The following is a 27,595-nucleotide window of genomic DNA, read 5'->3' as shown; positions in this document are numbered from 1 at the left end:
TCCAAGGCCACTCACTCACTCAAACCTCTCACACTTAGGCGTACCAGCTCGGCGCCGTCTCCACCGTTGCCGCGTCCGTCCACGTCGCCGTGCTTCACGCACGCAGGGAGCTCTGTCCTGTGTCCTGTCACGGCTAGCTGCCACCACCTTCTGCACCGCGGCCACGGCCGCCGGCCGCTCCCATCCGTCCGCACTCGCAGCATTTACCTCGCCCGGCTGCTGGCTGCCGTTAGCGCTGGGGGGCCTGCTCCTCCTTTCTCTTCACATCTTTCCTGTTTCACAACCAAGGCGATAATCAATACCCCTTTCATTCCACATCGCCCACCCGCACGCTCCACGACCGAGGGATGATGCCGGGCAAAAACGCACCTGCAGAGCAGAGCAGAGCAGTGGGGTACCAGCGCCACCGTCAGTCCGCTACACAGATTTCCTCCTGCCACGCGTGCCCGCCCCCTTCCTCCCTCCCTCTCCCCCTCCCATTTCTACATGCAGGCACCCACCCCACTGGCTGCACAACCAGTCAGTCTGTCATGTAAGAGAGACCCTGCCCGCCTGCCTGCCTGCCACTGCTAAACAGTTTGCTGTGCATCAAAGTCAAGACGACGACGACAACAAGGGGACAAACTCAATTGGTACTCAGCCGGCAGCCTCTGCCAATGACGTAGGCCCTAACAGGCCCCGCCTCCCTCCCTGACCATTGGTGGATCACTGGCAGCTTTACAAAGCCTCTGACAAGTCCGACTCACCACCGACCAGAGAGGCGACAGCTGTCCAGCACGACGATGGATTCCAGACCACCCGGGCCAGGGCTGCCAGCGGGGCAGGGCAGCAAGGTCTCTGCCAGGCCTCCTGCTTCAACCTAAACACCAGAGACTGGGCAGGATGCGGGCGACTCAAGGGCCGCGCTGGCATCGCTTCTCGGCCTTTTGGCTAAGATCAAGTGTAGTATCTGTTCTTATCAGTTTAATATCTGATACGTCCCCTATCTGGGGACCATATATTAAATTGATTTTTGGAACAGGGAGATGGAATAGGGGCTTGCTCCGTCCACTCCACGCATCGACCCGGTATTGCAGTGCCTCTGGGAACGGTGCACTTCCCCCCTGGGGAATTTCAAACTAACCAAGAAAAGAAAAATGACAAAAACTCAGCAGCAAAAGCAGCAGCAGCAGCAGCATAAACAAGCGTTCACATGGAGGAAGAGAGAGAAGACAGAGAGTGAGAGTGAGAGACAAGAGGGAGGGAGATGGGGAGAGTGAGGGGGGGGGGGAGAGAGAGGAGACAGCTGCTGGCTCTCCACACCCTCTGTGTGTCTGTGTCTCTTCCTCTCTACCTACAGCTCGCTCACTCGCGCAATGTGTAGCCAACTCAACAGCAGCACTGGCATTATATCTAGGCCGTCCGGCTAAGATCCAGTGCATCTCAGATCCCGGCTGTGAGCACATCGGGTAGGTGCTGCAGGCAAGGCGCTTCACCAGCTTCCTGAAGGATGCAATGCCACTTGGCATTCCTGCAGCAAGCTGCTCTGCACATGATGCATTCTGATGCCTGGCCTGCTTGCTCGGCTTGGCTGCTGGCTGCACCAAGCTCAGCAGCAGAGTGCAGCGGGCTGAAAGGCCTTTTCTCTCCTGTGTTCACTCCACTCTTCTTCTCAGCTGCTCCCTTACAAAGGAGCCAAGGACAGACGCGACCGACCGACGGGCGACTGACATCGAGTCGCTTGCTCGGCTGCAATTACACCATTTCTTTCAGTAGCCGGCCGGCCGGACAGGCTCATTCAAATCGACACGGCCGACTGGGACAAGCCATTCCAGCGAGCGAGCGAGGGAGGGAGGGAGGGACGGATGGGTGCCCGGCTACAGAGAACTGAGTGGGGGCGCCAACACAACAAACAGCAGGGCCTGGTGCTCCTGCTCCCTTCTTCTGCCCCATCCGCACCCCCCGCCGCCTTCCACACCAGATTCAGCTCAGCAGTGCCGTGCTCTACTGACCAAGACAAAAATCACCACCTAGCCATACATACCATCAGCAAAAAAAACTCTGCCTGCCTACCTGTCCCGGCCTCATCCGTCTGGCCCGGCAGCAGCAGCAGCTCAAGCTGAAGCTGCTGCTTGCTTCCTTCTTTCTCTCTCTCTCTCTCTCCCCCTCTCTCGCTTCCTTCTTTCTCTCCCTCTCTCGCTTCCTTCTTTCTCTCCCTCTCTCGCTTCCTTCTTTCTCTCCCTCTCTCCCTCCCTCCTTCCTCTCCCTCTCCCTCCCTCCTTCCCTGCTCCAAAACCTCCATTGTGATGCGTCTGTCTGCCTGCGCTGTCATGACATTCTCTACCTTGTGCCACCCACCCCCGCCGGCCCAGCCCCAGCCATTACCAAGCCTGACTTGGTTCAGTGAAGAAAGGGTTAACCTTGGTAATAGTGGGAAGTGAGAATTCCCAGTTGTTTGTGCTCGAAGGTGTGTTAAAAGTTAGTGAGGAGATAAAAGGTGGTGAGGTGAATATTATTATTGAAGGAAAAAGGAAAAGTGTAGTTCCTAAATTGAATGAGAAAAATTTTAAGTCTGGATTGATGTCGGAGGCAGCAACCAGGCTACAGAGACAAGGGCTTGGCAACACGGTGCCTGCGAATCAATTACAGGTTGACTTGGAATGTAAAGCTGCCCTACACGCTATTGTTATTCAAGAGTGTGCTGTGAAAAGGCAGAATTTGAAATGTCTGTTTGTTCAAACCGCATCGCTTGCAGATTTTAAATTGAAAACTAATAGCATGAAGGGTCCTGAAGAGAAAACTAGCAACTTGCTTAAAATTAAAGAATTGTGTGGAAATTCGGAAAATGGTCTAAGTTTGGAACACATTGTTGATAAAATAACTCCTATGAAAGGAGCATGCGAAAGCCTATTCCACACTAGTATACAAGTTAACCACATGGGAGTTAACTGGAAAAGGGGCGAGGGTTGACGGGATGCCATTTTAAATAACAGGATCCGGTTTTAAGGGATTTCGACAAAGCATGTGAATAATAAAGACAACCTCCATGGAAGTTTGACTGTTCAGTTTGAAAGTAACATAAAGATTAGTATTTGCATGAACTTTTGTAGTATACACGTAAGCTAAGATCACAACTCTTTAGTTTTTGTTTGCTGAAGAAAAGGAATAAAAATAGGTGGTTATCAAATTGGAGTCTGATGCTACAAGAATTTATTAAGGTACAAGATGTTAAGATATTAAAGGAAGTGACAATGTAATCGCTAACTGCTTAGATGCTGAATTGAATGTATAACTGTATTACTCTGTAGTGAAAAAAACTCTTGTGTTGCGTTAGATTCTAAAATCCTGTAAGACTCTGTATTAATTCATTTTTTACCGATGGTAAAAATCTTTGAAGGAAGGGGGTGTTACGAATGTGCCACAACTCTGATGGGCCAAAGGGTACAAAGTCGCCCCCTCCTTTTTGAGAATCGCAAGATCGTTATTAATTCGGGTCTGGGACCCAGGAAATGAGAGAGAATCCACAAGGTTTTGGAATGTGTCCTGGCCTCAGCGAGACAAAGCCACGGATAACGGCCATTGTCTCTTGGAGACGGAATTGTGTATTGAGTACTGTACTATTCATTGAAGCCCTCAGGGGACGACCAGAGTGGGCTGGTTGAGGGATTGCATCATCCCAACCTGATTGACATCTGAGACCCCGTGAGTAAGGATAAAAGAGGGTCTGGGGAACAACCCCTTGAGACGCACCAGGAGAAACGCTGGAAAGCCAGTGACAGCGTTTTATAGCGAACGCCGGTGAGGGCCCGTGTGCGTCCTCCCTTGCCAGGGTAGCGGGCTCATCACGGAAGAACGGCTTAGCTAAAGGAGAGGCCACAAGTGAACGGCCACACCAACGGGACTCTGACAGATCGAAATCATAAAAAGGAAAGCCAGCAAGTTTCTCAAAATTTCTCTCTCCAACCAAAAAGCTGCAGCCTGAATGAACTGCGTGACTTTTATATTTCCATCGGACAATACATTACCCCCCTAGACAACGATAGAGCTCATTTCTTATTGATTATTATTATACCCGCACTTTTACATTTAGTACTGACGACGTATATTATCTGTATGGTTGCATTGATATTATTTTTGTGTATCTTTACTAATAAATACTGTTAAAAATAGTATCATCAGACTTCAACGGACCTCTCTATCTTTGCTGGTAAGTGACCCAGTTACGGGGATCGTAACAGTATGTATGTATGGACGTCTGCTCCATGCTTAGGGGTCTCTTGCAGGGCAGGCAGCAGGATGTTAGGGATAAATTTCTCCCAGAGAGAAATTTGGGCCCAACGGCCGGCCTGCCTGCCTGTACTGTGCTCTACTACTCTGTGTTTCTAAGTTTCATCATTTTCCAAGGCCACTCACTCACTCAAACCTCTCACACTTAGGCGTACCAGCTCGGCGCCGTCTCCACCGTTGCCGCGTCCGTCCACGCCGCCGTGCTTCACGCACGCAGGGAGCTCTGTCCTGTGTCCTGTCACGGCTAGCTGCCACCACCTTCTGCACCGCGGCCACGGCCGCCGGCCGCTCCCATCCGTCCGCACTCGCAGCATTTACCTCGCCCGGCTGCTGGCTGCCGTTAGCGCTGGGGGGCCTGCTCCTCCTTTCTCTTCACATCTTTCCTGTTTCACAACCAAGGCGATAATCAATACCCCTTTCATTCCACATCGCCCACCCGCACGCTCCACGACCGAGGGATGATGCCGGGCAAAAACGCACCTGCAGAGCAGAGCAGAGCAGTGGGGGTACCAGCGCCACCGTCAGTCCGCTACACAGATTTCCTCCTGCCACGCGTGCCCGCCCCCTTCCTCCCTCCCTCTCCCCCTCCCATTTCTACATGCAGGCACCCACCCCACTGGCTGCACAACCAGTCAGTCTGTCATGTAAGAGAGACCCTGCCCGCCTGCCTGCCTGCCACTGCTAAACAGTTTGCTGTGCATCAAAGTCAAGACGACGACGACAACAAGGGGACAAACTCAATTGGTACTCAGCCGGCAGCCTCTGCCAATGACGTAGGCCCTAACAGGCCCCGCCTCCCTCCCTGACCATTGGTGGATCACTGGCAGCTTTACATAGCCTCTGACAAGTCCGACTCACCACCGACCAGAGAGGCGACAGCTGTCCAGCACGACGATGGATTCCAGACCACCCGGGCCAGGGCTGCCAGCGGGGCAGGGCAGCAAGGTCTCTGCCAGGCCTCCTGCTTCAACCTAAACACCAGAGACTGGGCAGGATGCGGGCGACTCAAGGGCCGCGCCGGCATCGCTTCTCGGCCTTTTGGCTAAGATCAAGTGTAGTATCTGTTCTTATCAGTTTAATATCTGATACGTCCCCTATCTGGGGACCATATATTAAATTGATTTTTGGAACAGGGAGATGGAATAGGGGCTTGCTCCGTCCACTCCACGCATCGACCCGGTATTGCAGTGCCTCTGGGAACGGTGCACTTCCCCCCTGGGGAATTTCAAACTAACCAAGAAAAGAAAAATGACAAAAACTCAGCAGCAAAAGCAGCAGCAGCAGCAGCATAAACAAGCGTTCACATGGAGGAAGAGAGAGAAGACAGAGAGTGAGAGTGAGAGACAAGAGGGAGGGAGATGGGGTGAGTGAGGGGGGGGGAGAGAGAGGAGAGAGCTGCTGGCTCTCCACACCCTCTGTGTGTCTGTGTCTCTTCCTCTCTACCTACAGCTCGCTCACTCGCGCAATGTGTAGCCAACTCAACAGCAGCACTGGCATTATATCTAGGCCGTCCGGCTAAGATCCAGTGCATCTCAGATCCCGGCTGTGAGCACATCGGGTAGGTGCTGCAGGCAAGGCGCTTCACCAGCTTCCTGAAGGATGCAATGCCACTTGGCATTCCTGCAGCAAGCTGCTCTGCACATGATGCATTCTGATGCCTGGCCTGCTTGCTCGGCTTGGCTGCTGGCTGCACCAAGCTCAGCAGCAGAGTGCAGCGGGCTGAAAGGCCTTTTCTCTCCTGTGTTCACTCCACTCTTCTTCTCAGCTGCTCCCTTACAAAGGAGCCAAGGACAGACGCGACCGACCGACGGGCGACTGACATCGAGTCGCTTGCTCGGCTGCAATTTCACCATTTCTTTCAGTAGCCGGCCGGCCGGACAGGCTCATTCAAATCGACACGGCCGACTGGGACAAGCCATTCCAGCGAGCGAGCGAGGGAGGGAGGGAGGGACGGATGGGTGCCCGGCTACAGAGAACTGAGTGGGGGCGCCAACACAACAAACAGCAGGGCCTGGTGCTCCTGCTCCCTTCTTCTGCCCCATCCGCACCCCCCGCCGCCTTCCACACCAGATTCAGCTCAGCAGTGCCGTGCTCTACTGACCAAGACAAAAATCACCACCTAGCCATACATACCATCAGCAAAAAAAACTCTGCCTGCCTACCTGTCCCGGCCTCATCCGTCTGGCCCGGCAGCAGCAGCAGCTCAAGCTGAAGCTGCTGCTTGCTTCCTTCTTTCTCTCTCTCTCTCTCTCCCCCTCTCTCGCTTCCTTCTTTCTCTCCCTCTCTCGCTTCCTTCTTTCTCTCCCTCTCTCGCTTCCTTCTTTCTCTCCCTCTCTCCCTCCCTCCTTCCTCTCCCTCTCTCCCTCCCTCCTTCCCTGCTCCAAAACCTCCATTGTGATGCGTCTGTCTGCCTGCGCTGTCATGACATTCTCTACCTTGTGCCACCCACCCCCGCCGGCCCAGCCCCAGCCATTACCAAGCCTGACTTGGTTCAGTGAAGAAAGGGTTAACCTTGGTAATAGTGGGAAGTGAGAATTCCCAGTTGTTTGTGCTCGAAGGTGTGTTAAAAGTTAGTGAGGAGATAAAAGGTGGTGAGGTGAATATTATTATTGAAGGAAAAAGGAAAAGTGTAGTTCCTAAATTGAATGAGAAAAATTTTAAGTCTGGATTGATGTCGGAGGCAGCAACCAGGCTACAGAGACAAGGGCTTGGCAACACGGTGCCTGCGAATCAATTACAGGTTGACTTGGAATGTAAAGCTGCCCTACACGCTATTGTTATTCAAGAGTGTGCTGTGAAAAGGCAGAATTTGAAATGTCTGTTTGTTCAAACCGCATCGCTTGCAGATTTTAAATTGAAAACTAATAGCATGAAGGGTCCTGAAGAGAAAACTAGCAACTTGCTTAAAATTAAAGAATTGTGTGGAAATTCGGAAAATGGTCTAAGTTTGGAACACATTGTTGATAAAATAACTCCTATGAAAGGAGCATGCGAAAGCCTATTCCACACTAGTATACAAGTTAACCACATGGGAGTTAACTGGAAAAGGGGCGAGGGTTGACGGGATGCCATTTTAAATAACAGGATCCGGTTTTAAGGGATTTCGACAAAGCATGTGAATAATAAAGACAACCTCCATGGAAGTTTGACTGTTCAGTTTGAAAGTAACATAAAGATTAGTATTTGCATGAACTTTTGTAGTATACACGTAAGCTAAGATCACAACTCTTTAGTTTTTGTTTGCTGAAGAAAAGGAATAAAAATAGGTGGTTATCAAATTGGAGTCTGATGCTACAAGAATTTATTAAGGTACAAGATGTTAAGATATTAAAGGAAGTGACAATGTAATCGCTAACTGCTTAGATGCTGAATTGAATGTATAACTGTATTACTCTGTAGTGAAAAAAACTCTTGTGTTGCGTTAGATTCTAAAATCCTGTAAGACTCTGTATTAATTCATTTTTTACCGATGGTAAAAATCTTTGAAGGAAGGGGGTGTTACGAATGTGCCACAACTCTGATGGGCCAAAGGGTACAAAGTCGCCCCCTCCTTTTTGAGAATCGCAAGATCGTTATTAATTCGGGTCTGGGACCCAGGAAATGAGAGAGAATCCACAAGGTTTTGGAATGTGTCCTGGCCTCAGCGAGACAAAGCCACGGATAACGGCCATTGTCTCTTGGAGACGGAATTGTGTATTGAGTACTGTACTATTCATTGAAGCCCTCAGGGGACGACCAGAGTGGGCTGGTTGAGGGATTGCATCATCCCAACCTGATTGACATCTGAGACCCCGTGAGTAAGGATAAAAGAGGGTCTGGGGAACAACCCCTTGAGACGCACCAGGAGAAACGCTGGAAAGCCAGTGACAGCGTTTTATAGCGAACGCCGGTGAGGGCCCGTGTGCGTCCTCCCTTGCCAGGGTAGCGGGCTCATCACGGAAGAACGGCTTAGCTAAAGGAGAGGCCACAAGTGAACGGCCACACCAACGGGACTCTGACAGATCGAAATCATAAAAAGGAAAGCCAGCAAGTTTCTCAAAATTTCTCTCTCCAACCAAAAAGCTGCAGCCTGAATGAACTGCGTGACTTTTATATTTCCATCGGACAATACATTACCCCCCTAGACAACGATAGAGCTCATTTCTTATTGATTATTATTATACCCGCACTTTTACATTTAGTACTGACGACGTATATTATCTGTATGGTTGCATTGATATTATTTTTGTGTATCTTTACTAATAAATACTGTTAAAAATAGTATCATCAGACTTCAACGGACCTCTCTATCTTTGCTGGTAAGTGACCCAGTTACGGGGATCGTAACAGTATGTATGTATGGACGTCTGCTCCATGCTTAGGGGTCTCTTGCAGGGCAGGCAGCAGGATGTTAGGGATAAATTTCTCCCAGAGAGAAATTTGGGCCCAACGGCCGGCCTGCCTGCCTGTACTGTGCTCTACTACTCTGTGTTTCTAAGTTTCATCATTTTCCAAGGCCACTCACTCACTCAAACCTCTCACACTTAGGCGTACCAGCTCGGCGCCGTCTCCACCGTTGCCGCGTCCGTCCACGTCGCCGTGCTTCACGCACGCAGGGAGCTCTGTCCTGTGTCCTGTCACGGCTAGCTGCCACCACCTTCTGCACCGCGGCCACGGCCGCCGGCCGCTCCCATCCGTCCGCACTCGCAGCATTTACCTCGCCCGGCTGCTGGCTGCCGTTAGCGCTGGGGGGCCTGCTCCTCCTTTCTCTTCACATCTTTCCTGTTTCACAACCAAGGCGATAATCAATACCCCTTTCATTCCACATCGCCCACCCGCACGCTCCACGACCGAGGGATGATGCCGGGCAAAAACGCACCTGCAGAGCAGAGCAGAGCAGTGGGGTACCAGCGCCACCGTCAGTCCGCTACACAGATTTCCTCCTGCCACGCGTGCCCGCCCCCTTCCTCCCTCCCTCTCCCCCTCCCATTTCTACATGCAGGCACCCACCCCACTGGCTGCACAACCAGTCAGTCTGTCATGTAAGAGAGACCCTGCCCGCCTGCCTGCCTGCCACTGCTAAACAGTTTGCTGTGCATCAAAGTCAAGACGACGACGACAACAAGGGGACAAACTCAATTGGTACTCAGCCGGCAGCCTCTGCCAATGACGTAGGCCCTAACAGGCCCCGCCTCCCTCCCTGACCATTGGTGGATCACTGGCAGCTTTACAAAGCCTCTGACAAGTCCGACTCACCACCGACCAGAGAGGCGACAGCTGTCCAGCACGACGATGGATTCCAGACCACCCGGGCCAGGGCTGCCAGCGGGGCAGGGCAGCAAGGTCTCTGCCAGGCCTCCTGCTTCAACCTAAACACCAGAGACTGGGCAGGATGCGGGCGACTCAAGGGCCGCGCTGGCATCGCTTCTCGGCCTTTTGGCTAAGATCAAGTGTAGTATCTGTTCTTATCAGTTTAATATCTGATACGTCCCCTATCTGGGGACCATATATTAAATTGATTTTTGGAACAGGGAGATGGAATAGGGGCTTGCTCCGTCCACTCCACGCATCGACCCGGTATTGCAGTGCCTCTGGGAACGGTGCACTTCCCCCCTGGGGAATTTCAAACTAACCAAGAAAAGAAAAATGACAAAAACTCAGCAGCAAAAGCAGCAGCAGCAGCAGCATAAACAAGCGTTCACATGGAGGAAGAGAGAGAAGACAGAGAGTGAGAGTGAGAGACAAGAGGGAGGGAGATGGGGAGAGTGAGGGGGGGGGGGGAGAGAGAGGAGACAGCTGCTGGCTCTCCACACCCTCTGTGTGTCTGTGTCTCTTCCTCTCTACCTACAGCTCGCTCACTCGCGCAATGTGTAGCCAACTCAACAGCAGCACTGGCATTATATCTAGGCCGTCCGGCTAAGATCCAGTGCATCTCAGATCCCGGCTGTGAGCACATCGGGTAGGTGCTGCAGGCAAGGCGCTTCACCAGCTTCCTGAAGGATGCAATGCCACTTGGCATTCCTGCAGCAAGCTGCTCTGCACATGATGCATTCTGATGCCTGGCCTGCTTGCTCGGCTTGGCTGCTGGCTGCACCAAGCTCAGCAGCAGAGTGCAGCGGGCTGAAAGGCCTTTTCTCTCCTGTGTTCACTCCACTCTTCTTCTCAGCTGCTCCCTTACAAAGGAGCCAAGGACAGACGCGACCGACCGACGGGCGACTGACATCGAGTCGCTTGCTCGGCTGCAATTACACCATTTCTTTCAGTAGCCGGCCGGCCGGACAGGCTCATTCAAATCGACACGGCCGACTGGGACAAGCCATTCCAGCGAGCGAGCGAGGGAGGGAGGGAGGGACGGATGGGTGCCCGGCTACAGAGAACTGAGTGGGGGCGCCAACACAACAAACAGCAGGGCCTGGTGCTCCTGCTCCCTTCTTCTGCCCCATCCGCACCCCCCGCCGCCTTCCACACCAGATTCAGCTCAGCAGTGCCGTGCTCTACTGACCAAGACAAAAATCACCACCTAGCCATACATACCATCAGCAAAAAAAACTCTGCCTGCCTACCTGTCCCGGCCTCATCCGTCTGGCCCGGCAGCAGCAGCAGCTCAAGCTGAAGCTGCTGCTTGCTTCCTTCTTTCTCTCTCTCTCTCTCTCCCCCTCTCTCGCTTCCTTCTTTCTCTCCCTCTCTCGCTTCCTTCTTTCTCTCCCTCTCTCGCTTCCTTCTTTCTCTCCCTCTCTCCCTCCCTCCTTCCTCTCCCTCTCCCTCCCTCCTTCCCTGCTCCAAAACCTCCATTGTGATGCGTCTGTCTGCCTGCGCTGTCATGACATTCTCTACCTTGTGCCACCCACCCCCGCCGGCCCAGCCCCAGCCATTACCAAGCCTGACTTGGTTCAGTGAAGAAAGGGTTAACCTTGGTAATAGTGGGAAGTGAGAATTCCCAGTTGTTTGTGCTCGAAGGTGTGTTAAAAGTTAGTGAGGAGATAAAAGGTGGTGAGGTGAATATTATTATTGAAGGAAAAAGGAAAAGTGTAGTTCCTAAATTGAATGAGAAAAATTTTAAGTCTGGATTGATGTCGGAGGCAGCAACCAGGCTACAGAGACAAGGGCTTGGCAACACGGTGCCTGCGAATCAATTACAGGTTGACTTGGAATGTAAAGCTGCCCTACACGCTATTGTTATTCAAGAGTGTGCTGTGAAAAGGCAGAATTTGAAATGTCTGTTTGTTCAAACCGCATCGCTTGCAGATTTTAAATTGAAAACTAATAGCATGAAGGGTCCTGAAGAGAAAACTAGCAACTTGCTTAAAATTAAAGAATTGTGTGGAAATTCGGAAAATGGTCTAAGTTTGGAACACATTGTTGATAAAATAACTCCTATGAAAGGAGCATGCGAAAGCCTATTCCACACTAGTATACAAGTTAACCACATGGGAGTTAACTGGAAAAGGGGCGAGGGTTGACGGGATGCCATTTTAAATAACAGGATCCGGTTTTAAGGGATTTCGACAAAGCATGTGAATAATAAAGACAACCTCCATGGAAGTTTGACTGTTCAGTTTGAAAGTAACATAAAGATTAGTATTTGCATGAACTTTTGTAGTATACACGTAAGCTAAGATCACAACTCTTTAGTTTTTGTTTGCTGAAGAAAAGGAATAAAAATAGGTGGTTATCAAATTGGAGTCTGATGCTACAAGAATTTATTAAGGTACAAGATGTTAAGATATTAAAGGAAGTGACAATGTAATCGCTAACTGCTTAGATGCTGAATTGAATGTATAACTGTATTACTCTGTAATGAAAAAAACTCTTGTGTTGCGTTAGATTCTAAAATCCTGTAAGACTCTGTATTAATTCATTTTTTACCGATGGTAAAAATCTTTGAAGGAAGGGGGTGTTACGAATGTGCCACAACTCTGATGGGCCAAAGGGTACAAAGTCGCCCCCTCCTTTTTGAGAATCGCAAGATCGTTATTAATTCGGGTCTGGGACCCAGGAAATGAGAGAGAATCCACAAGGTTTTGGAATGTGTCCTGGCCTCAGCGAGACAAAGCCACGGATAACGGCCATTGTCTCTTGGAGACGGAATTGTGTATTGAGTACTGTACTATTCATTGAAGCCCTCAGGGGACGACCAGAGTGGGCTGGTTGAGGGATTGCATCATCCCAACCTGATTGACATCTGAGACCCCGTGAGTAAGGATAAAAGAGGGTCTGGGGAACAACCCCTTGAGACGCACCAGGAGAAACGCTGGAAAGCCAGTGACAGCGTTTTATAGCGAACGCCGGTGAGGGCCCGTGTGCGTCCTCCCTTGCCAGGGTAGCGGGCTCATCACGGAAGAACGGCTTAGCTAAAGGAGAGGCCACAAGTGAACGGCCACACCAACGGGACTCTGACAGATCGAAATCATAAAAAGGAAAGCCAGCAAGTTTCTCAAAATTTCTCTCTCCAACCAAAAAGCTGCAGCCTGAATGAACTGCGTGACTTTTATATTTCCATCGGACAATACATTACCCCCCTAGACAACGATAGAGCTCATTTCTTATTGATTATTATTATACCCGCACTTTTACATTTAGTACTGACGACGTATATTATCTGTATGGTTGCATTGATATTATTTTTGTGTATCTTTACTAATAAATACTGTTAAAAATAGTATCATCAGACTTCAACGGACCTCTCTATCTTTGCTGGTAAGTGACCCAGTTACGGGGATCGTAACAGTATGTATGTATGGACGTCTGCTCCATGCTTAGGGGTCTCTTGCAGGGCAGGCAGCAGGATGTTAGGGATAAATTTCTCCCAGAGAGAAATTTGGGCCCAACGGCCGGCCTGCCTGCCTGTACTGTGCTCTACTACTCTGTGTTTCTAAGTTTCATCATTTTCCAAGGCCACTCACTCACTCAAACCTCTCACACTTAGGCGTACCAGCTCGGCGCCGTCTCCACCGTTGCCGCGTCCGTCCACGCCGCCGTGCTTCACGCACGCAGGGAGCTCTGTCCTGTGTCCTGTCACGGCTAGCTGCCACCACCTTCTGCACCGCGGCCACGGCCGCCGGCCGCTCCCATCCGTCCGCACTCGCAGCATTTACCTCGCCCGGCTGCTGGCTGCCGTTAGCGCTGGGGGGCCTGCTCCTCCTTTCTCTTCACATCTTTCCTGTTTCACAACCAAGGCGATAATCAATACCCCTTTCATTCCACATCGCCCACCCGCACGCTCCACGACCGAGGGATGATGCCGGGCAAAAACGCACCTGCAGAGCAGAGCAGAGCAGTGGGGTACCAGCGCCACCGTCAGTCCGCTACACAGATTTCCTCCTGCCACGCGTGCCCGCCCCCTTCCTCCCTCCCTCTCCCCCTCCCATTTCTACATGCAGGCACCCACCCCACTGGCTGCACAACCAGTCAGTCTGTCATGTAAGAGAGACCCTGCCCGCCTGCCTGCCTGCCACTGCTAAACAGTTTGCTGTGCATCAAAGTCAAGACGACGACGACAACAAGGGGACAAACTCAATTGGTACTCAGCCGGCAGCCTCTGCCAATGACGTAGGCCCTAACAGGCCCCGCCTCCCTCCCTGACCATTGGTGGATCACTGGCAGCTTTACATAGCCTCTGACAAGTCCGACTCACCACCGACCAGAGAGGCGACAGCTGTCCAGCACGACGATGGATTCCAGACCACCCGGGCCAGGGCTGCCAGCGGGGCAGGGCAGCAAGGTCTCTGCCAGGCCTCCTGCTTCAACCTAAACACCAGAGACTGGGCAGGATGCGGGCGACTCAAGGGCCGCGCCGGCATCGCTTCTCGGCCTTTTGGCTAAGATCAAGTGTAGTATCTGTTCTTATCAGTTTAATATCTGATACGTCCCCTATCTGGGGACCATATATTAAATTGATTTTTGGAACAGGGAGATGGAATAGGGGCTTGCTCCGTCCACTCCACGCATCGACCCGGTATTGCAGTGCCTCTGGGAACGGTGCACTTCCCCCCTGGGGAATTTCAAACTAACCAAGAAAAGAAAAATGACAAAAACTCAGCAGCAAAAGCAGCAGCAGCAGCAGCATAAACAAGCGTTCACATGGAGGAAGAGAGAGAAGACAGAGAGTGAGAGTGAGAGACAAGAGGGAGGGAGATGGGGAGAGTGAGGGGGGGGGGGGAGAGAGAGGAGAGAGCTGCTGGCTCTCCACACCCTCTGTGTGTCTGTGTCTCTTCCTCTCTACCTACAGCTCGCTCACTCGCGCAATGTGTAGCCAACTCAACAGCAGCACTGGCATTATATCTAGGCCGTCCGGCTAAGATCCAGTGCATCTCAGATCCCGGCTGTGAGCACATCGGGTAGGTGCTGCAGGCAAGGCGCTTCACCAGCTTCCTGAAGGATGCAATGCCACTTGGCATTCCTGCAGCAAGCTGCTCTGCACATGATGCATTCTGATGCCTGGCCTGCTTGCTCGGCTTGGCTGCTGGCTGCACCAAGCTCAGCAGCAGAGTGCAGCGGGCTGAAAGGCCTTTTCTCTCCTGTGTTCACTCCACTCTTCTTCTCAGCTGCTCCCTTACAAAGGAGCCAAGGACAGACGCGACCGACCGACGGGCGACTGACATCGAGTCGCTTGCTCGGCTGCAATTTCACCATTTCTTTCAGTAGCCGGCCGGCCGGACAGGCTCATTCAAATCGACACGGCCGACTGGGACAAGCCATTCCAGCGAGCGAGCGAGGGAGGGAGGGAGGGACGGATGGGTGCCCGGCTACAGAGAACTGAGTGGGGGCGCCAACACAACAAACAGCAGGGCCTGGTGCTCCTGCTCCCTTCTTCTGCCCCATCCGCACCCCCCGCCGCCTTCCACACCAGATTCAGCTCAGCAGTGCCGTGCTCTACTGACCAAGACAAAAATCACCACCTAGCCATACATACCATCAGCAAAAAAAACTCTGCCTGCCTACCTGTCCCGGCCTCATCCGTCTGGCCCGGCAGCAGCAGCAGCTCAAGCTGAAGCTGCTGCTTGCTTCCTTCTTTCTCTCTCTCTCTCTCTCCCCCTCTCTCGCTTCCTTCTTTCTCTCCCTCTCTCGCTTCCTTCTTTCTCTCCCTCTCTCGCTTCCTTCTTTCTCTCCCTCTCTCCCTCCCTCCTTCCTCTCCCTCTCTCCCTCCCTCCTTCCCTGCTCCAAAACCTCCATTGTGATGCGTCTGTCTGCCTGCGCTGTCATGACATTCTCTACCTTGTGCCACCCACCCCCGCCGGCCCAGCCCCAGCCATTACCAAGCCTGACTTGGTTCAGTGAAGAAAGGGTTAACCTTGGTAATAGTGGGAAGTGAGAATTCCCAGTTGTTTGTGCTCGAAGGTGTGTTAAAAGTTAGTGAGGAGATAAAAGGTGGTGAGGTGAATATTATTATTGAAGGAAAAAGGAAAAGTGTAGTTCCTAAATTGAATGAGAAAAATTTTAAGTCTGGATTGATGTCGGAGGCAGCAACCAGGCTACAGAGACAAGGGCTTGGCAACACGGTGCCTGCGAATCAATTACAGGTTGACTTGGAATGTAAAGCTGCCCTACACGCTATTGTTATTCAAGAGTGTGCTGTGAAAAGGCAGAATTTGAAATGTCTGTTTGTTCAAACCGCATCGCTTGCAGATTTTAAATTGAAAACTAATAGCATGAAGGGTCCTGAAGAGAAAACTAGCAACTTGCTTAAAATTAAAGAATTGTGTGGAAATTCGGAAAATGGTCTAAGTTTGGAACACATTGTTGATAAAATAACTCCTATGAAAGGAGCATGCGAAAGCCTATTCCACACTAGTATACAAGTTAACCACATGGGAGTTAACTGGAAAAGGGGCGAGGGTTGACGGGATGCCATTTTAAATAACAGGATCCGGTTTTAAGGGATTTCGACAAAGCATGTGAATAATAAAGACAACCTCCATGGAAGTTTGACTGTTCAGTTTGAAAGTAACATAAAGATTAGTATTTGCATGAACTTTTGTAGTATACACGTAAGCTAAGATCACAACTCTTTAGTTTTTGTTTGCTGAAGAAAAGGAATAAAAATAGGTGGTTATCAAATTGGAGTCTGATGCTACAAGAATTTATTAAGGTACAAGATGTTAAGATATTAAAGGAAGTGACAATGTAATCGCTAACTGCTTAGATGCTGAATTGAATGTATAACTGTATTACTCTGTAGTGAAAAAAACTCTTGTGTTGCGTTAGATTCTAAAATCCTGTAAGACTCTGTATTAATTCATTTTTTACCGATGGTAAAAATCTTTGAAGGAAGGGGGTGTTACGAATGTGCCACAACTCTGATGGGCCAAAGGGTACAAAGTCGCCCCCTCCTTTTTGAGAATCGCAAGATCGTTATTAATTCGGGTCTGGGACCCAGGAAATGAGAGAGAATCCACAAGGTTTTGGAATGTGTCCTGGCCTCAGCGAGACAAAGCCACGGATAACGGCCATTGTCTCTTGGAGACGGAATTGTGTATTGAGTACTGTACTATTCATTGAAGCCCTCAGGGGACGACCAGAGTGGGCTGGTTGAGGGATTGCATCATCCCAACCTGATTGACATCTGAGACCCCGTGAGTAAGGATAAAAGAGGGTCTGGGGAACAACCCCTTGAGACGCACCAGGAGAAACGCTGGAAAGCCAGTGACAGCGTTTTATAGCGAACGCCGGTGAGGGCCCGTGTGCGTCCTCCCTTGCCAGGGTAGCGGGCTCATCACGGAAGAACGGCTTAGCTAAAGGAGAGGCCACAAGTGAACGGCCACACCAACGGGACTCTGACAGATCGAAATCATAAAAAGGAAAGCCAGCAAGTTTCTCAAAATTTCTCTCTCCAACCAAAAAGCTGCAGCCTGAATGAACTGCGTGACTTTTATATTTCCATCGGACAATACATTACCCCCCTAGACAACGATAGAGCTCATTTCTTATTGATTATTATTATACCCGCACTTTTACATTTAGTACTGACGACGTATATTATCTGTATGGTTGCATTGATATTATTTTTGTGTATCTTTACTAATAAATACTGTTAAAAATAGTATCATCAGACTTCAACGGACCTCTCTATCTTTGCTGGTAAGTGACCCAGTTACGGGGATCGTAACAGTATGTATGTATGGACGTCTGCTCCATGCTTAGGGGTCTCTTGCAGGGCAGGCAGCAGGATGTTAGGGATAAATTTCTCCCAGAGAGAAATTTGGGCCCAACGGCCGGCCTGCCTGCCTGTACTGTGCTCTACTACTCTGTGTTTCTAAGTTTCATCATTTTCCAAGGCCACTCACTCACTCAAACCTCTCACACTTAGGCGTACCAGCTCGGCGCCGTCTCCACCGTTGCCGCGTCCGTCCACGTCGCCGTGCTTCACGCACGCAGGGAGCTCTGTCCTGTGTCCTGTCACGGCTAGCTGCCACCACCTTCTGCACCGCGGCCACGGCCGCCGGCCGCTCCCATCCGTCCGCACTCGCAGCATTTACCTCGCCCGGCTGCTGGCTGCCGTTAGCGCTGGGGGGCCTGCTCCTCCTTTCTCTTCACATCTTTCCTGTTTCACAACCAAGGCGATAATCAATACCCCTTTCATTCCACATCGCCCACCCGCACGCTCCACGACCGAGGGATGATGCCGGGCAAAAACGCACCTGCAGAGCAGAGCAGAGCAGTGGGGTACCAGCGCCACCGTCAGTCCGCTACACAGATTTCCTCCTGCCACGCGTGCCCGCCCCCTTCCTCCCTCCCTCTCCCCCTCCCATTTCTACATGCAGGCACCCACCCCACTGGCTGCACAACCAGTCAGTCTGTCATGTAAGAGAGACCCTGCCCGCCTGCCTGCCTGCCACTGCTAAACAGTTTGCTGTGCATCAAAGTCAAGACGACGACGACAACAAGGGGACAAACTCAATTGGTACTCAGCCGGCAGCCTCTGCCAATGACGTAGGCCCTAACAGGCCCCGCCTCCCTCCCTGACCATTGGTGGATCACTGGCAGCTTTACATAGCCTCTGACAAGTCCGACTCACCACCGACCAGAGAGGCGACAGCTGTCCAGCACGACGATGGATTCCAGACCACCCGGGCCAGGGCTGCCAGCGGGGCAGGGCAGCAAGGTCTCTGCCAGGCCTCCTGCTTCAACCTAAACACCAGAGACTGGGCAGGATGCGGGCGACTCAAGGGCCGCGCTGGCATCGCTTCTCGGCCTTTTGGCTAAGATCAAGTGTAGTATCTGTTCTTATCAGTTTAATATCTGATACGTCCCCTATCTGGGGACCATATATTAAATTGATTTTTGGAACAGGGAGATGGAATAGGGGCTTGCTCCGTCCACTCCACGCATCGACCCGGTATTGCAGTGCCTCTGGGAACGGTGCACTTCCCCCCTGGGGAATTTCAAACTAACCAAGAAAAGAAAAATGACAAAAACTCAGCAGCAAAAGCAGCAGCAGCAGCAGCATAAACAAGCGTTCACATGGAGGAAGAGAGAGAAGACAGAGAGTGAGAGTGAGAGACAAGAGGGAGGGAGATGGGGAGAGTGAGGGGGGGGGGGGGGGGAGAGAGAGGAGAGAGCTGCTGGCTCTCCACACCCTCTGTGTGTCTGTGTCTCTTCCTCTCTACCTACAGCTCGCTCACTCGCGCAATGTGTAGCCAACTCAACAGCAGCACTGGCATTATATCTAGGCCGTCCGGCTAAGATCCAGTGCATCTCAGATCCCGGCTGTGAGCACATCGGGTAGGTGCTGCAGGCAAGGCGCTTCACCAGCTTCCTGAAGGTTGCAATGCCACTTGGCATTCCTGCAGCAAGCTGCTCTGCACATGATGCATTCTGATGCCTGGCCTGCTTGCTCGGCTTGGCTGCTGGCTGCACCAAGCTCAGCAGCAGAGTGCAGCGGGCTGAAAGGCCTTTTCTCTCCTGTGTTCACTCCACTCTTCTTCTCAGCTGCTCCCTTACAAAGGAGCCAAGGACAGACGCGACCGACCGACGGGCGACTGACATCGAGTCGCTTGCTCGGCTGCAATTACACCATTTCTTTCAGTAGCCGGCCGGCCGGACAGGCTCATTCAAATCGACACGGCCGACTGGGACAAGCCATTCCAGCGAGCGAGCGAGGGAGGGAGGGAGGGACGGATGGGTGCCCGGCTACAGAGAACTGAGTGGGGGCGCCAACACAACAAACAGCAGGGCCTGGTGCTCCTGCTCCCTTCTTCTGCCCCATCCGCACCCCCCGCCGCCTTCCACACCAGATTCAGCTCAGCAGTGCCGTGCTCTACTGACCAAGACAAAAATCACCACCTAGCCATACATACCATCAGCAAAAAAAACTCTGCCTGCCTACCTGTCCCGGCCTCATCCGTCTGGCCCGGCAGCAGCAGCAGCTCAAGCTGAAGCTGCTGCTTGCTTCCTTCTTTCTCTCTCTCTCTCTCTCCCCCTCTCTCGCTTCCTTCTTTCTCTCCCTCTCTCGCTTCCTTCTTTCTCTCCCTCTCTCGCTTCCTTCTTTCTCTCCCTCTCTCCCTCCCTCTTCCTCTCCCTCTCCCTCCCTCCTTCCCTGCTCCAAAACCTCCATTGTGATGCGTCTGTCTGCCTGCGCTGTCATGACATTCTCTACCTTGTGCCACCCACCCCCGCCGGCCCAGCCCCAGCCATTACCAAGCCTGACTTGGTTCAGTGAAGAAAGGGTTAACCTTGGTAACAGTGGGAAGTGAGAATTCCCAGTTGTTTGTGCTCGAAGGTGTGTTAAAAGTTAGTGAGGAGATAAAAGGTGGTGAGGTGAATATTATTATTGAAGGAAAAAGGAAAAGTGTAGTTCCTAAATTGAATGAGAAAAATTTTAAGTCTGGATTGATGTCGGAGGCAGCAACCAGGCTACAGAGACAAGGGCTTGGCAAACACGGTGCCTGCGAATCAATTACAGGTTGACTTGGAATGTAAAGCTGCCCTACACGCTATTGTTATTCAAGAGTGTGCTGTGAAAAGGCAGAATTTGAAATGTCTGTTTGTTCAAACCGCATCGCTTGCAGATTTTAAATTGAAAACTAATAGCATGAAGGGTCCTGAAGAGAAAACTAGCAACTTGCTTAAAATTAAAGAATTGTGTGGAAATTCGGAAAATGGTCTAAGTTTGGAACACATTGTTGATAAAATAACTCCTATGAAAGGAGCATGCGAAAGCCTATTCCACACTAGTATACAAGTTAACCACATGGGAGTTAACTGGAAAAGGGGCGAGGGTTGACGGGATGCCATTTTAAATAACAGGATCCGGTTTTAAGGGGATTTCGACAAAGCATGTGAATAATAAAGACAACCTCCATGGAAGTTTGACTGTTCAGTTTGAAAGTAACATAAAGATTAGTATTTGCATGAACTTTTGTAGTATACACGTAAGCTAAGATCACAACTCTTTAGTTTTTGTTTGCTGAAGAAAAGGAATAAAAATAGGTGGTTATCAAATTGGAGTCTGATGCTACAAGAATTTATTAAGGTACAAGATGTTAAGATATTAAAGGAAGTGACAATGTAATCGCTAACTGCTTAGATGCTGAATTGAATGTATAACTGTATTACTCTGTAGTGAAAAAAACTCTCGTGTTGCGTTAGATTCTAAAATCCTGTAAGACTCTGTATTAATTCATTTTTTACCGATGGTAAAAATCTTTGAAGGAAGGGGGTGTTACGAATGTGCCACAACTCTGATGGGCCAAAGGGTACAAAGTCACCCCCTCCTTTTTGAGAATCGCAAGATCGTTATTAATTCGGGTCTGGGACCCAGGAAATGAGAGAGAATCCACAAGGTTTTGGAATGTGTCCTGGCCTCAGCGAGACAAAGCCACGGATAACGGCCATTGTCTCTTGGAGACGGAATTGTGTATTGAGTACTGTACTATTCATTGAAGCCCTCAGGGGACGACCAGAGTGGGCTGGTTGAGGGATTGCATCATCCCAACCTGATTGACATCTGAGACCCCGTGAGTAAGGATAAAAGAGGGTCTGGGGAACAACCCCTTGAGACGCACCAGGAGAAACTGGAAAGCCAGTGACAGCGTTTTATAGCGAACGCCGGTGAGGGCCCGTGTGCGTCCTCCCTTGCCAGGGTAGCGGGCTCATCACGGAAGAACGGCTTAGCTAAAGGAGAGGCCACAAGTGAACGGCCACACCAACGGGACTCTGACAGATCGAAATCATAAAAAGGAAAGCCAGCAAGTTTCTCAAAATTTCTCTCTCCAACCAAAAAGCTGCAGCCTGAATGAACTGCGTGACTTTTATATTTCCATCGGACAATACATTACCCCCCTAGACAACGATAGAGCTCATTTCTTATTGATTATTATTATACCCGCACTTTTACATTTAGTACTGACGACATATATTATCTGTATGGTTGCATTGATATTATTTTTGTGTATCTTTACTAATAAATACTGTTAAAAATAGTATCATCAAACTTCAACGGACCTCTCTATCTTTGCTGGTAAGTGACCCAGTTACGGGGATCGTAACAGTATGTATGTATGGACGTCTGCTCCATGCTTAGGGGTCTCTTGCAGGGCAGGCAGCAGGATGTTAGGGATAAATTTCTCCCAGAGAGAAATTTGGGCCCAACGGCCGGCCTGCCTGCCTGTACTGTGCTCTACTACTCTGTGTTTCTAAGTTTCATCATTTTCCAAGGCCACTCACTCACTCAAACCTCTCACACTTAGGCGTACCAGCTCGGCGCCGTCTCCACCGTTGCCGCGTCCGTCCACGTCGCCGTGCTTCACGCACGCAGGGAGCTCTGTCCTGTGTCCTGTCACGGCTAGCTGCCACCACCTTCTGCACCGCGGCCACGGCCGCCGGCCGCTCCCATCCGTCCGCACTCGCAGCATTTACCTCGCCCGGCTGCTGGCTGCCGTTAGCGCTGGGGGGCCTGCTCCTCCTTTCTCTTCACATCTTTCCTGTTTCACAACCAAGGCGATAATCAATACCCCTTTCATTCCACATCGCCCACCTGCACGCTCCACGACCGAGGGATGATGCCGGGCAAAAACGCACCTGCAGAGCAGAGCAGTGGGGTACCAGCGCCACCGTCAGTCCGCTACACAGATTTCCTCCTGCCACGCGTGCCCGCCCCCTTCCTCCCTCCCTCTCCCCCTCCCATTTCTACATGCAGGCACCCACCCCACTGGCTGCACAACCAGTCAGTCTGTCATGTAAGAGAGACCCTGCCCGCCTGCCTGCCTGCCACTGCTAAACAGTTTGCTGTGCATCAAAGTCAAGACGACGACGACAACAAGGGGACAAACTCAATTGGTACTCAGCCGGCAGCCTCTGCCAATGACGTAGGCCCTAACAGGCCCCGCCTCCCTCCCTGACCATTGGTGGATCACTGGCAGCTTTACATAGCCTCTGACAAGTCCGACTCACCACCGACCAGAGAGGCGACAGCTGTCCAGCACGACGATGGATTCCAGACCACCCGGGCCAGGGCTGCCAGCGGGGCAGGGCAGCAAGGTCTCTGCCAGGCCTCCTGCTTCAACCTAAACACCAGAGACTGGGCAGGATGCGGGCGACTCAAGGGCCGCGCTGGCATCGCTTCTCGGCCTTTTGGCTAAGATCAAGTGTAGTATCTGTTCTTATCAGTTTAATATCTGATACGTCCCCTATCTGGGGACCATATATTAAATTGATTTTTGGAACAGGGAGATGGAATAGGGGCTTGCTCCGTCCACTCCACGCATCGACCCGGTATTGCAGTGCCTCTGGGAACGGTGCACTTCCCCCCTGGGGAATTTCAAACTAACCAAGAAAAGAAAAATGACAAAAACTCAGCAGCAAAAGCAGCAGCAGCAGCAGCATAAACAAGCGTTCACATGGAGGAAGAGAGAGAAGACAGAGAGTGAGAGTGAGAGACAAGAGGGAGGGAGATGGGGAGAGTGAGGGGGGGGGGGGGGAGAGAGAGGAGAGAGCTGCTGGCTCTCCACACCCTCTGTGTGTCTGTGTCTCTTCCTCTCTACCTACAGCTCGCTCACTCGCGCAATGTGTAGCCAACTCAACAGCAGCACTGGCATTATATCTAGGCCGTCCGGCTAAGATCCAGTGCATCTCAGATCCCGGCTGTGAGCACATCGGGTAGGTGCTGCAGGCAAGGCGCTTCACCAGCTTCCTGAAGGATGCAATGCCACTTGGCATTCCTGCAGCAAGCTGCTCTGCACATGATGCATTCTGATGCCTGGCCTGCTTGCTCGGCTTGGCTGCTGGCTGCACCAAGCTCAGCAGCAGAGTGCAGCGGGCTGAAAGGCCTTTTCTCTCCTGTGTTCACTCCACTCTTCTTCTCAGCTGCTCCCTTACAAAGGAGCCAAGGACAGACGCGACCGACCGACGGGCGACTGACATCGAGTCGCTTGCTCGGCTGCAATTTCACCATTTCTTTCAGTAGCCGGCCGGCCGGACAGGCTCATTCAAATCGACACGGCCGACTGGGACAAGCCATTCCAGCGAGCGAGCGAGGGAGGGAGGGAGGGACGGATGGGTGCCCGGCTACAGAGAACTGAGTGGGGGCGCCAACACAACAAACAGCAGGGCCTGGTGCTCCTGCTCCCTTCTTCTGCCCCATCCGCACCCCCCGCCGCCTTCCACACCAGATTCAGCTCAGCAGTGCCGTGCTCTACTGACCAAGACAAAAATCACCACCTAGCCATACATACCATCAGCAAAAAAAACTCTGCCTGCCTACCTGTCCCGGCCTCATCCGTCTGGCCCGGCAGCAGCAGCAGCTCAAGCTGAAGCTGCTGCTTGCTTCCTTCTTTCTCTCTCTCTCTCTCTCCCCCTCTCTCGCTTCCTTCTTTCTCTCCCTCTCTCGCTTCCTTCTTTCTCTCCCTCTCTCGCTTCCTTCTTTCTCTCCCTCTCTCGCTTCCTCCTTCCTCTCCCTCTCTCCCTCCCTCCTTCCCTGCTCCAAAACCTCCATTGTGATGCGTCTGTCTGCCTGCGCTGTCATGACATTCTCTACCTTGTGCCACCCACCCCCGCCGGCCCAGCCCCAGCCATTACCAAGCCTGACTTGGTTCAGTGAAGAAAGGGTTAACCTTGGTAACAGTGGGAAGTGAGAATTCCCAGTTGTTTGTGCTCGAAGGTGTGTTAAAAGTTAGTGAGGAGATAAAAGGTGGTGAGGTGAATATTATTATTGAAGGAAAAAGGAAAAGTGTAGTTCCTAAATTGAATGAGAAAAATTTTAAGTCTGGATTGATGTCGGAGGCAGCAACCAGGCTACAGAGACAAGGGCTTGGCAACACGGTGCCTGCGAATCAATTACAGGTTGACTTGGAATGTAAAGCTGCCCTACACGCTATTGTTATTCAAGAGTGTGCTGTGAAAAGGCAGAATTTGAAATGTCTGTTTGTTCAAACCGCATCGCTTGCAGATTTTAAATTGAAAACTAATAGCATGAAGGGTCCTGAAGAGAAAACTAGCAACTTGCTTAAAATTAAAGAATTGTGTGGAAATTCGGAAAATGGTCTAAGTTTGGAACACATTGTTGATAAAATAACTCCTATGAAAGGAGCATGCGAAAGCCTATTCCACACTAGTATACAAGTTAACCACATGGGAGTTAACTGGAAAAGGGGCGAGGGTTGACGGGATGCCATTTTAAATAACAGGATCCGGTTTTAAGGGATTTCGACAAAGCATGTGAATAATAAAGACAACCTCCATGGAAGTTTGACTGTTCAGTTTGAAAGTAACATAAAGATTAGTATTTGCATGAACTTTTGTAGTATACACGTAAGCTAAGATCACAACTCTTTAGTTTTTGTTTGCTGAAGAAAAGGAATAAAAATAGGTGGTTATCAAATTGGAGTCTGATGCTACAAGAATTTATTAAGGTACAAGATGTTAAGATATTAAAGGAAGTGACAATGTAATCGCTAACTGCTTAGATGCTGAATTGAATGTATAACTGTATTACTCTGTAGTGAAAAAAACTCTCGTGTTGCGTTAGATTCTAAAATCCTGTAAGACTCTGTATTAATTCATTTTTTACCGATGGTAAAAATCTTTGAAGGAAGGGGGTGTTACGAATGTGCCACAACTCTGATGGGCCAAAGGGTACAAAGTCGCCCCCTCCTTTTTGAGAATCGCAAGATCGTTATTAATTCGGGTCTGGGACCCAGGAAATGAGAGAGAATCCACAAGGTTTTGGAATGTGTCCTGGCCTCAGCGAGACAAAGCCACGGATAACGGCCATTGTCTCTTGGAGACGGAATTGTGTATTGAGTACTGTACTATTCATTGAAGCCCTCAGGGGACGACCAGAGTGGGCTGGTTGAGGGATTGCATCATCCCAACCTGATTGACATCTGAGACCCCGTGAGTAAGGATAAAAGAGGGTCTGGGGAACAACCCCTTGAGACGCACCAGGAGAAACGCTGGAAAGCCAGTGACAGCGTTTTATAGCGAACGCCGGTGAGGGCCCGTGTGCGTCCTCCCTTGCCAGGGTAGCGGGCTCATCACGGAAGAACGGCTTAGCTAAAGGAGAGGCCACAAGTGAACGGCCACACCAACGGGACTCTGACAGATCGAAATCATAAAAAGGAAAGCCAGCAAGTTTCTCAAAATTTCTCTCTCCAACCAAAAAGCTGCAGCCTGAATGAACTGCGTGACTTTTATATTTCCATCGGACAATACATTACCCCCCTAGACAACGATAGAGCTCATTTCTTATTGATTATTATTATACCCGCACTTTTACATTTAGTACTGACGACGTATATTATCTGTATGGTTGCATTGATATTATTTTTGTGTATCTTTACTAATAAATACTGTTAAAAATAGTATCATCAGACTTCAACGGACCTCTCTATCTTTGCTGGTAAGTGACCCAGTTACGGGGATCGTAACAGTATGTATGTATGGACGTCTGCTCCATGCTTAGGGGTCTCTTGCAGGGCAGGCAGCAGGATGTTAGGGATAAATTTCTCCCAGAGAGAAATTTGGGCCCAACGGCCGGCCTGCCTGCCTGTACTGTGCTCTACTACTCTGTGTTTCTAAGTTTCATCATTTTCCAAGGCCACTCACTCACTCAAACCTCTCACACTTAGGCGTACCAGCTCGGCGCCGTCTCCACCGTTGCCGCGTCCGTCCACGTCGCCGTGCTTCACGCACGCAGGGAGCTCTGTCCTGTGTCCTGTCACGGCTAGCTGCCCCCACATTCCGCACCGCGGCCACGGCCGCCGGCCGCTCCCATCCGTCCGCACTCGCAGCATTTACCTCGCCCGGCTGCTGGCTGCCGTTAGCGCTGGGGGGCCTGCTCCTCCTTTCTCTTCACATCTTTCCTGTTTCACAACCAAGGCGATAATCAATACCCCTTTCATTCCACATCGCCCACCCGCACGCTCCACGACCGAGGGATGATGCCGGGCAAAAACGCACCTGCAGAGCAGAGCAGAGCAGTGGGGTACCAGCGCCACCGTCAGTCCGCTACACAGATTTCCTCCTGCCACGCGTGCCCGCCCCCTTCCTCCCTCCCTCTCTCCCTCCCATTTCTACATGCAGGCACCCACCCCGCTGGCTGCACAACCAGTCAGTCAGTCAGTCATGTAAGAGAGACCCTGCCCGCCTGCCTGCCTGCCACTGCTAAACAGTTTGATGTGCATCAAGGTCAAGACGACGATGACAACAAGGGGACAAACTCAGTTGGTAAAAAGAAGGTGGGTGGGGGGAGAGAAACTTCCCCATGATAACCTGTGCAGACGCAAAGTCTGCAACTCGGCCAGCTTCTCTCAGCCACTCAACAATTGGAATTACACATCAAATAAAACAGCCACAGAGGTGCCAACGGCTGCAATTTCGCCTTCGCCTTGCAGAGCACACCCATTGTCTCCCCTCAGCCACACCTGTAGACGACATCCTCCTCTTCTCCCCATGCTTGCCAGGAGGCCTTTCTGACCGCCGACTTTGGCCACCCACGTCCACCACCATCACGCCGGTCTTGAGCCGCCGGCCGGCGCCGCGACCCACCCGCTTTCTCGCTTCCAGGGAGAGCACAGTCTCGGCAAGCAGACGGCTCGGCTGGATGGACGCGCCGGACGGGGCGCACAAGGCCCAGAGGAGGCGCGCTCTCGCCGTCGAGTGCGGGGAGGGGACGGCCTTGCAGGGAGGGTCGAGTGGCCTGCTGCCACTCCCCCTGCAGACGGGACAGCATGACCAGCCTCCCACGGCCAGGAGGAGAGACAGCAGGGCAAGTCAGGAAACTTCCCATCCCAGCCGACGGCCACACTGTCACACGCACGCGCAGAGCCGCCCGCTCCTGCTCTGTCCCAAAGCGGGCGGGGCGGGCCGCACGTCGGCTGTCTGTCCTGGGGCCTCAGAGAGAACAGATCGTCCC

General features: G+C 51.4%; 1 long non-coding RNA gene and 6 other non-coding genes across 8 annotated transcripts; 6 read left to right on the top strand and 1 right to left on the bottom strand.

The window, feature by feature from the left end:
• On the bottom strand, positions 1-27,240 carry LOC140719476 (uncharacterized). 2 transcript variants are annotated; one of them, XR_012096916.1, is made up of 8 exons: positions 27,105-27,240; positions 26,316-26,543; positions 21,939-22,166; positions 17,558-17,785; positions 13,178-13,405; positions 8,800-9,027; positions 4,422-4,649; positions 1-272 (listed from the first exon to the last, which is right to left on the bottom strand). It is a non-coding gene; the product is annotated as an uncharacterized lncRNA (long non-coding RNA). The 2 variants fall into 2 exon arrangements; XR_012096915.1 differs by lacking the exon at positions 27,105-27,240 and having other exon boundaries at positions 26,316-26,698.
• On the top strand, positions 911-1,101 carry LOC140719510 (U2 spliceosomal RNA). The gene has a single exon (XR_012096927.1). It is a non-coding gene; the product is annotated as a U2 spliceosomal RNA (small nuclear RNA).
• On the top strand, positions 5,289-5,479 carry LOC140719509 (U2 spliceosomal RNA). The gene has a single exon (XR_012096926.1). It is a non-coding gene; the product is annotated as a U2 spliceosomal RNA (small nuclear RNA).
• LOC140719508 (U2 spliceosomal RNA) lies at positions 9,666-9,856 on the top strand. Its single transcript, XR_012096925.1, has one exon. It is a non-coding gene; the product is annotated as a U2 spliceosomal RNA (small nuclear RNA).
• Positions 14,044-14,234, top strand: LOC140719507 (U2 spliceosomal RNA). Its single transcript, XR_012096924.1, has one exon. It is a non-coding gene; the product is annotated as a U2 spliceosomal RNA (small nuclear RNA).
• On the top strand, positions 18,424-18,614 carry LOC140719505 (U2 spliceosomal RNA). Its single transcript, XR_012096923.1, has one exon. It is a non-coding gene; the product is annotated as a U2 spliceosomal RNA (small nuclear RNA).
• Positions 22,800-22,990, top strand: LOC140719504 (U2 spliceosomal RNA). Its single transcript, XR_012096922.1, has one exon. It is a non-coding gene; the product is annotated as a U2 spliceosomal RNA (small nuclear RNA).
• Positions 27,241-27,595: the final 355 nt, after the last annotated feature.

The sequence above is a fragment of the Hemitrygon akajei genome, chromosome 31 (genome assembly GCF_048418815.1).
Source record: "Hemitrygon akajei chromosome 31, sHemAka1.3, whole genome shotgun sequence".
Lineage (NCBI taxonomy): Eukaryota > Metazoa > Chordata > Chondrichthyes > Myliobatiformes > Dasyatidae > Hemitrygon > Hemitrygon akajei.
Note: the sequence above shows the minus strand (reverse complement) of the source record. Positions and strands in the feature narration are given on the sequence as shown.